Below are 10,848 nucleotides of genomic sequence, written 5' to 3'. Positions count from 1 at the left end.
TGCGAAGCATTGAGCACTAAATTCCCAATTGTACTATCATTATATTCGGTACCAAAAATACATAAAAATAGCCAGTGTCCTCCTGCACGTCCTATAATCTCTGCTAGGGGGTCTCTTTTTCAAAAGGTATCCATCTTTTTGGATCATTATTTACAACCATGCATTCAAGCAGTTGATCACTGCTTAAAGGACACTACATCTCTCCTTAACAAATTATCAACCATCACTACTGTTCCTACCAATTGTTTACTGGCTAAAAATGACCAGACATTGATCTCTTTCTTTCTTTATTACAGCTTATTTTACAGAGAAATTATTTTTTGTTTAACAATCAATTTTTTTTTACAGCTTGCAGGTTGCTCCATGGGCAGCAACGCGTCGCCCTCCTTTGCTAACAGCTTCATGTTGCAAGTGGAGGAGACACTGTTCCTGTCCAATGAAACGACCAAACCACATGTCTTAATGTATCTCAGATATATAGACGATCTGCTTTTGTTTTGGACTGGTCCCCGTACTTTGTTGGAATCTCTATTGGAGTCACATAACAAGTCCAATTCCCCAGTCAAATTCACGTACAATATACACGAACAAAGTGTCAATTATTTAGATGTGTTAATCAACATTAAGGAACAAAAAATTGAGACAGACATCTACATCAAAAGCACTGATAGAAATAATCTTTTGCAAGCTTCTAGCCATCATCCAATATCTCTCCGTAAAGGTCTCCCCTACTCACAAATGCTTTGTTTAAAACGTATTATCAGTGATGAAGTCAATTTAGAGATAGCATGTAATAACATGATTACCAAATTTGTACAAAGGGGATATTCTCATTCGGATTTAATTTCCATCAAAAACAAAGTACTTAAGATGAGAAGAAGTGACACTTTAGTCCCTGTCGACAAATCTATCACGGTTGACAGATTAATATGGACCAACTAGTTTAACACACAGAGTTCTGTGGTCAATAAAGCCACTAAGCAATTTTGGCCTATAGTACAAACAGACAAAAAACTTAACATTTTATCCAATACACGCATTATGCCAGCCTATAGGAGAGGAAAGAATATACGTGATATGGTCGTAAAAACCATTATTGAAGGTACCAAAAAAACACAAACCACCACGTTCCTCAAATCTTCTTGTCCAGGGTGCTTTAAATGTTTAGGCTGCACTACGTGCAGCCACATGTTAACAGGGGATACTTTCTGCCACCCATTTACGGGAAAGAAATTCAAGATCCGACACCGTGTGACATGTACCACACGGTTTGTTGTTTATCTTCTCAGCTGTCCTTGCGGGCTTCATTATGTCGGCAAGACAGATTGCATGTTCAAAGAGCGTATGGCTGGACACCGTACATCCTTCCGAGCCGCTTTGACTACAGGTCGGAGCGATCAACCTGTAGCAAGACACTTTTTACAAGCTAAACATTCCATAGCAGTTTTGCGGCATCGCATAATTGACCACATTCCACCACTTAAAAGAGGGGGAGATCGTGGCCAGCTTTTGTTGAAAGCAGAGGCTAGAGGGATATTTCTGCTGGACACCTTGTCCCCCCGTGGGTTAAATGAACATGCTTTCATTTAACTGACACACTGCACAGCAACCATTATATAGGTTTGCAACATTGTATATGCTCAACACTGATGCCATATATTCAGGGCCGGATTAACAATGGGGCGGATGGAGCTGCAGCTCCAGGCCCCCCATTGAAAATAGGCCCACATGATCTCTGCAGTGAAGCCAGCCAGTGTTGACAGGAGAAACTACTTTTCTCCTGTCATCACAGAACACTCAGCAATAGGAAATGCCTCCCTCCCGGCCAAATCTCCCCCTATCAACTCCGAACTGCCCGCACCCCGCAGCCGTGCACAGCGGGTCTCCTCACCTGGGTTGCTTAACTTGCCTGAGTGAACAAGGCAGATCACACCGCAGCTTATACCCGGTATTTTGCCGTTTTAACTGGCTTCCTAAACGGGTCAAGCTGCGATGTGAAAGGGTCCCCTTCAATTTACCGTTTTCAAAATACCGGTATTTTGAAACGGTAAAAAAGCAGGGTCCTACCCGTTTCAGTCCCATTTCACTGTGCAGTGTGAAAGGGTCTGAAACGGTATTTGCAAGCCCCAGAAGATGATAGGCTGTCTCCATGTGTGATGTCACCAGCCACAACCAGGAAACAGCTTGGAAAACACAGGAGACACATGAGAGAGTGGCTTTATACACGTTTAAATGTGAAAAACACGGAAAAAAATGGCGTGGGGTCCCCCCTCCAAAGCATAACCAGCCTCGGGCTCTTCGAGCTGGTCCTGGTTCTAAAAATGCGGGGAAAAAATTGACAGGGGATCCCCCGTATTTTTAAAACCAGCACCGGGCTCTGCGCCTGGTGCTGGTGCAAAAAATACGGGGGACAAAACGAGTAGGGGTCCCCCGTATTTTTCACACCAGCATCGGGCTCCACTAGCTGGACAGATAATGCCACAGCCGGGGGTCACTTTTATGCCGTGCCCTGCGGCCGTGGCATTAAATATCCAACTAGTCACCCCTGGCCGGGGTACCCTGGGGGAGTGGGGACCCCTTCAATCAAGGGGTCCCCCCCCCCCAGCCACCCAAGGGCCAGGGGTGAAGCCCGAGGCTGTCCCCCCCCATCCAATGGGCTGCGGATGGGGGGGCTGATAGCCTTTGTTGTAAATGAAAAGATATTGTTTTTTCCAGTAGTACTACAAGTCCCAGCAAGCCTTCCCCGCAAGCTGGTACTTGGAGAACCACAAGTACCAGCATGCGGGAGAAAAACTGGCCCGCTGGTACCTGTAGTTCTAATGGAAAAAAAATACCCAAATAAAAACAGGACACAGACACCGTCGACAGTAAAACTTTATTACACACTGCCGACACACACATACTTACCTATGTTCACACGCCGACATCGGTCCTCTTCTCCATGTAGAATCCAGGGGTACCTGAAAATGAAAGTTCAATATACTCACCTCAGCCATGGTCCAGAGATAAATCCACGGACTTGGCAAAAAAAGAAAACGAACACCCGGACCTGCGGACCGAAAGGGGTCCCATGCTAGCATATGAGACCCCTCTCCCCGAATGCCGGGACATCACGTGACTCCTGTCACTGAAGTCCCTTCAGCCAATCAGGAAGCGCTACTTCCGTGGCGCTCACCTGATTGGCTGTGCGCTGTCTGTACTGTGACAGCACATCGCAAAGCCGCTCCATTACTTTCAATGGTGGGAACTTTGCGGGTAGCGGTGGGGTCACCCGCCGGTCAGCCGCTGACCGGCGGGTGACCTTACCGCTAGCCGCTAAGTTCCCACCATTGAAAGTAATGGAGCGGCTTTGCGATGTGCTGTCACAGTACAGACAGCGCACAGCCAATCAGGTGAGCGCAACGAAGTTGCGCTTCCTGATTGGCTTAGAGACCTTTCTGTGACAGCTGTCACTGACAGGTCTCATTCGTGGAAAGGTGTCCCATGTGTCAGCATGGGACCCCTTTCAGTCCGGCATGGAGCGGGTGTTCGGTTTGTTTTTTTGCCAAGTACGTGGATTTATCTCTGGACCATGGCTGAGGTGAGTATATTGATCTTTTCTTTTCAGGTATCCGTGGATTCTACATGGAGAAGAGGACCGATGTCGGCGTGTGAACATAGGCCCTCATTCCGAGTTGTTCGCTCGGTATTTTTCATCGCATCGCAATGAAAATCCGCTTAGTACGCATGCGCAATGTTCGCACTGCGACTGCGCCAAGTAACTTTGCTATGTAGAAAGTAATTTTACTCACGGCTTTTTCATCGCTCCGGCGATCGTAATGTGATTGACAGGAAATGGGTGTTACTGGGCGGAAACACGGCGTTTCAGGGGCGTGTGGCTGAAAACGCTACCGTTTCCGGAAAAAACGCAGGAGTGGCCGGAGAAACGGTGGGAGTGCCTGGGCGAACGCTGGGTGTGTTTGTGACGTCAACCAGGAACGACAAGCACTGAACTGATCGCACAGGCAGAGTAAGTCTGAAGCTACTCTGAAACTGCTAAGTAGTTAGTAATCGCAATATTGCGAATACATCGGTCGCAATTTTAAGAAGCTAAGATTCACTCCCAGTAGGCGGCGGCTTAGCGTGTGTAACTCTGCTAAATTCGCCTTGCGACCGATCAACTCGGAATGAGGGCCCTAGGTAAGTATGTGTGTGTCGATGTATGAAATAAAGTTTTACTGTCGACGGTGTGTGTGTCCTGTTTTTATTTGGGTATTTTTTTCCCAGTAGTACTACAGGTACCAGCGGGCATGTTTTTCTCCCGCATGCTGGTACTTGTGGTTCTCCAAGTACCAGCTTGCGGGGGAGGCTTGCTGGGACTTGTAGTACTACTGTAAAAAACAATATTCTTTCAATTTTGACAAGGCTATTAGCCCCCCCATCCGCAGCCCATTGGATGGGGGGGGACAGCCTCGGGCTTCACCCCTGGCCCTTGGGTGGCTGGGGGGGGGACCCCTTGATTGAAGGGGTCCCCACTCCCCCAGGGTACCCCGGCCAGGGGTGACTAGTTGGATATTTAATGCCACGGCCGCAGGGCACGGCATAAAAGTGACCCCCGGCTGTGGCATTATCTGTCCAGCTAGTGGAGCCCGATGCTGGTGTGAAAAATACGGGGGACCCCTACTCGTTTTGTCCCCCGTATTTTTTGCACCAGCACCAGGCGCAGAGCCCGGTGCTGGTTTTAAAAATACGGGGGATCCCCTGTCAATTTTTCCCCCGCATTTTTAGAACCAGGACCAGCTCGAAGAGCCCGAGGCTGGTTATGCTTTGGAGGGGGGACCCCACGCCATTTTTTTCCGTGTTTTTAACCATTCCATCTTAAAAAAATAATAATAATTTTAAAAAATATATAAATAATACTTGTGCCTCCAAAAAAGACAAACCAAGTACCTAATCCCATCTAATAAAAATAGATATGCTTCAAGCTGCTGGGTTCCATCGTACGACTATCCAAATTATTAATAATGAATTAATTAGTGATTAATAATAATGTGTGGGCCAGAAAAGTCCATTTATAATGACAACCACTGTTTTCTATGGGTGAAACGGGTTCAGTGTGAAAGGTACCAAAACGGGAATGAAATGGTAATTTACTGGTTACAACATGAGATGTGAAAGGGGTTTAACTGCTCAGACCCGTTTTAAGAACCGTTTCAAATACCATTTCAAAAGCAGGTTTTGCGATGTGAAAGCAGCATCAGAGTCAGACCCTGGGATGTCATAAGCTCCGCCCAAAACGGCAATAAGCCCCGCCCCCTGGACGGTATGCAGCTGTGCTTTCTTACACTGCCTGAAGCCCCGCCCCCATCCTATCTAAAGCTCAGTCCCCAGCTGCTCCACTCCTTCCACACTGAGGCTGGATCCACTCCTCCCTTCCCCTGGGAAGCCCGAAGCTCCGCCCATAAGCCTGAATAGCTCCGCCCCCTGGAAGATAGCAGCGTGTCCCCTTACGTTCATCAGAACTTAGTCCTGCTCGTTCAGCTGCTGTCAGTCCTGGTCCTCTCCTTCTCCATTGCTACCAAACAGTGTTGTGAAGTTTATGAAGTGTTCTGCAGCTGTTGCCTGTCATTGGCTGCTGTGGCTCTACAGAGAGAGGTACCTAGTGGCAATATCTAGTAGTGGGCACTACAGAGGCACTGTTAAGGTGGGTACACACTGGAAGATATATCTGCTGATCAATTGATCTGCAGATATATCTATAGACGGATCGGGCAGTGTGTTGTGCATACACACTGCCCGATCCGTCGGGTACTGATGTCATGAACTGGGCGGGCGTGTACATGCCCGCCCAGTTCAGCTGTCAATCACCGCCGGCCACCGCAGCATGTGTACGGGTGGTCGGCCGACCGCCCGTACACACACAGCGGCGCGCCAATATATCGGTAGATATATTGGCCATCAGCTGTGCTGCGGGGCCGACGCGATACGTCTGTGAACGACGGAGTTCACAGACGTATCGGCCGTACACACTGGGCGACGGACCCGCGATATATCGGCCGTTCAAGAGAACGGCCGATATATCGGCCAGTGTGTACGGGCCTTTAGAGGCAGAGGCATAACAAGGGCAGGGCTCATATCCTGGGCCCGTGACAGACTCGGCAGAGGGAGTACGGCACAGCCGGCCAGAGCAGTGTAAATATGTCAGAGTGGGATTCTGCAGGGTATTTGTTTTCATAATGTACTATTTACTCCGCCACCCAGTGCTCACAAGCATCTGAGCTTGCCTGTGGGGTATGGAAAGACGCCACTGGACCAGTAGGGGTAGGGACTTCCATAAGCAGGCAGGATGTAGCCCCCTCCTAGCCAATAGAAGCCAGGTGACTTCATATTGGGTGAGCAGGCAGACCCCAGGGAAGCTGCATACTAGTGTCTGCATAGTGGATGTGGTCTGGTGCCAGAGCCGGGCTTAATGGGTAGGGGCGTGCCATGCACGCCAAACTTGCGCAGTACAGTGGTGCGGGAAGGGATCACAGTAATGTGGTGTGGGAAGGTAGCGCAGTAATGTGATGTGGGGAGGTAGTGCAGTATGGTGGTGTGGGGAGGTAGCGCAATACGGTGGTTTGGGAAAGTAGTGCAGTATGGTAGTGTGGGAAAGTAGTATAGTACGGTGGTTTGGGAAGGTAACACAGTAATCTGGGGAGGCAGGTATAGTACGGGAATGTAGGTCTGAGAGGTAGTGCAGTGAAATAGTGTGGAGAAGTAGTGTGGGGAGGTAGCGTAGTGATAAACTGTAGGGATGTAGTGCAGTGATGTAGTGTGAATAAGTATCATAGTGGGGATGTAGTTATGTGAATGCCAGTCACTATACTGACGCCGGACAGCACCGACAGTCGGCATGCCGACTAACAGGGACTATTCCTATTCACGGGTGTCCACGTCACCCATAGAGTGTGAATAGAACCTGGGGAGAGCGCAGCGAGCAACCCAGCCCACTGCGTGGCGAGCGCAGCAAGCCCACAAGGGGCTTTGATGCATTTACCCCCCCTGCCAGCATTCTGGAGATGGGGTCGTTATGGTGACCTGCGGAATCCCATATGCCGGTCTCCCAATATCAACCCATCATAGTGATATAGTGTGGGGATGTAGTGCAGTGTGGGGATGTAGTATGGGGAAGTAGCACAGTAATGTAATGTGGGGAGGTAGTGCAGTGATATAGTATCCACGCTCCCCTACCCACTTGGGAGAACTTATCTACGGCACTGATTACACTACCTGCGACAGCACATACAGTAATTGGGGGTCATTCCGACCCATCACACGCAGCGGTTCATCGCTGCGCTGCAAACAGGTGGGGACTGTGCCTGCGCGGCATCCGCTATGCGCACGCGCTTCCTTGCGTGCCAGGCAGCGACGCCGCCAGCAGAAAAAGTGATCGTAGCGGCAATCGTAAGAAGACTGACAGGTGGGAGGCATTCCGGGGCGTCAACTGACCATTTTCCAGGTGTGGTGAGGCGAACACGGGCGTGTCCAGGCGTTTGGAGGGCGGATGTCTGACATCAGTCCCGGGACCTTTATCGCTCGATCCGTCGCACAGGGTAAGTAAGTCTGACCCTGGTCTTGTTTTGCAGGAAACTTTTTTAGCATAGCAGGGCTGCACAAGCGATCGCAGCCTTGCTATGCTAAAATACACTCCCCCCCCCCCCCCCCCATAGGCGGCGTCTAATTGATCACACGAGCAGCAAAAAGCTTCTACGTGCTATCAACTCGGAATGACCACCGTAGGCCCTTCCTAACTCTCAGCTCCAGGCCCATGTAGACCTTAATCTGGCACTGCATATATTAGTTCTCTTGTGTATGGTTTGCACTAATCATTATATCACAGGCTGAGTTCATGTTTATAGCATTTTCTGCAACGTGATTTTTATTATTATTGTTATTATTATTATTATTATTATATGTCTAAGAATATGGGCTTTATTGGTATGTGTTACATCTAGCAGTGACATTAGACAAATGGTGTAATCAACACTTATAAGTAAAGTACAGAGCATTTAGTTTTCTGTCTTTTAATAATTAACATGTGGATTTTATTTACTACATTGTCTGTTGTATAACTGCGGTATAGACCAATAAGTTGAATGATTTATTTTTTCACTGTTTAGAGGTGTTCCGGTCCGGGTGCTCCATGACGCCAAAGCCGGCGCCTCAGCATGACGTCATTCAACGAACGAGACGCGACGGGCCGTTGGCGCCATGGTAGATGCTAGAATCAAGTGGGCTAAGGGACCTTTTCCTTCTGGGGGAGGAGTTACGACATAAGGGGGAGGAGCTACGCCAGCGGGATAGTTCCTCTACTATCCATGCCACCAACTATTACCTTTAGTAATCAGGTGGCGAGCGAAGCGAGCCACCGAGCCCGAAGCGTGGCGAGCGAAGCGAGCCCGCGAGGGTACTTTTCGGGTACCCTGTTCGCCCGTAGCTCCTCTCCCTGGTGACGTGTCTCCTCCCCTAGATACGTCAGAAGGTCCCTTCTCCCACTCCGAAATAGAATCAACCTTGGCGCCATGGACCATCAGACGGAGGTATTTAGGTGAGTAACACTGTTAAGTTTGTTTATCCTGACGAAAATGTTTATCTAACATTGAAACGCTGATACTGCATCCCAGACTCTCGCCTGTCGTTTTTTCACGCCATGAGTGCCGCCTGTTTGTTGTATGTATTATTGGACACAGCGCATCCTGTTACCATTGGAAGGCACCGGCTATACAGATAACTTCATTCCTAGCTGAGGACTTAGTGAGTGCCGTGCAACAAGCATTGATATATATATATATATATATATATATTTATATATTACACACATACTGCATAAACATATGGGTATATACATACATATATATATATATATATATATATATATATATATGTAAATGCATGTGTGTGTGTGTGTGTATATATATATATATATATATATATATATATATCTATAGGTTTGGTATGGGTAACCGCCGTCCGGGATGACTGCGGTCAGAATACCAATGCCGGCATACCGAAGTTTGAAATCCCAACAGAGATAAGTTTACTAACCTAACCCCTGTCCCCTACCCGTTAACCCTCCCTTCCAGCAGCCTAACCCTAACCTCCCCCCTTGGTGCCTAAACATAACACCCCTGCCAATGTCAGTGTTTTCATGGGTGTCGGGATTCTGTTGGTATTTCGACAGGTGGGATTCCGACAGGCGGGAACTTAATTGCATTATATATATATATTCTTTATTTTGACATGTTTCGGCTGGGTAGCCATCGACTGGATATTATATATAGGTCAAACATGTCTAACAAGGGACCTAAACGTCCGAATAGGATATACACTTTGGTTGTTTTGTTGAAGACCGTGTGAGTGCCACTTCACTATGGGGGTAATTCAGACATGATCGCTAGGGTGCGTTTTTTGCATCCCTGCGATCAAGTAGTTGCCGCCTAAAGGGGGAGGTGACCACTGGGATCCTGAGCACCAGTCACATGAGCGTGACCGTCTTTGTTCACTTGCATCTATAAGCCCTGTGATCTACGCAGTTGAGCTGCAAGATAAAAAACAGAAAAATAATATTTTTTTATTGTTTGTGCAGTTTGGTGCTCTTTGTACACCATAGTGCGCTTGGTTCAAGGACAATTCCATCTTGCTCCACTTTTCATTTCTGCCACTGCTATGTGGCAATGTTTCAAAGAGCTATAAACTGCCGTGTGTTTGTGACATCAAAGCTGCTACTGATAGCACCCTCCACCCCTACTGCTTGAGGATGGTCAAGGGCCCCAGTGCATTGCTTTTCCCAGGAGCCTACGCTGCTATCAAGATGGCCCTGCCTACACACATATATAGATATATATACAGCACTGGTTACACCCCCATATCAGTAGCTACACACCTGCAGTGTTGGTTACACCCCGTGTGGTGGCACGCAATAGGCCCTTTAGAAATTTCAGCTCCAGGCCCATGACCCCTTAATCTGGCACTGGCGGAGGTGACAGGCGATAGAAGGAATGTGGGCATAGGCGTTTCTCTAATTGCTGCACATGGGCCCCTAGGTCCTGGGGCTGGGGGATGGGGCGCACACTGCACACACTGCACCCATATAGTATACCCCGCAGGCACAAATCACTTGAAAAATGGCTGCCACTGCCCTTTCTGAGTGATTTGCGCATGTACACTGAAGAAGTCCTCGGGAAAAAGATAGTAGTGGGGTGACAGGAAAGGGTGGCAGATAGCGGAGGTGACAGGAGATGGAAGGAGGGTGGCAGATAATGTTTTAATGCTGCTGCCCCCCCCCCTCCCCCATCAGTATTTTTTCTATGATATCTCCTCCCATTCCATCTGTTCTTTATCATACAACTCCGCCCCCCATCAGTAATCACCATAATATGCTAAAGACACGCCCTCCATATCAGTAATGACCATATATTGCTGTAGGCCCCTCCCCACCATACGTATGTTTTATTAATGTGCTCCCCCTCTCCCTCCGCACACACATACTTTCCGCTGGCTGTATGTTCCTCCAACCCCTCATCATTATAGGCTATAATTGCTGCAACACGCTCCTGCCACCCAGCAGCAAGAACCCCCTCTGCCCACTCCCCGATATGTGCCACCCTCTTAGGTCTCTTACCTACCTGTAAGTGTGCTGCACTTCTTCTCCTCTCCACTCTGATGGATTCCGCCCAGTTCCTCAGACAGCCATCATTATGGCCTAGTGACATCACATCTGCTGCCGGCTGCAACCCCACATGCACAGCCGCAGGACGCCATTGTCAGATGGAGACACTGCACCTGCCATAAAGCTGCTGCAAGTTTAGATGGTGATGTATAAGGCGG

This window comes from Pseudophryne corroboree, chromosome 7 (assembly GCF_028390025.1).
Source record: "Pseudophryne corroboree isolate aPseCor3 chromosome 7, aPseCor3.hap2, whole genome shotgun sequence".
Taxonomy (NCBI): Eukaryota; Metazoa; Chordata; class Amphibia; order Anura; family Myobatrachidae; genus Pseudophryne; species Pseudophryne corroboree.
Note: the sequence above shows the minus strand (reverse complement) of the source record.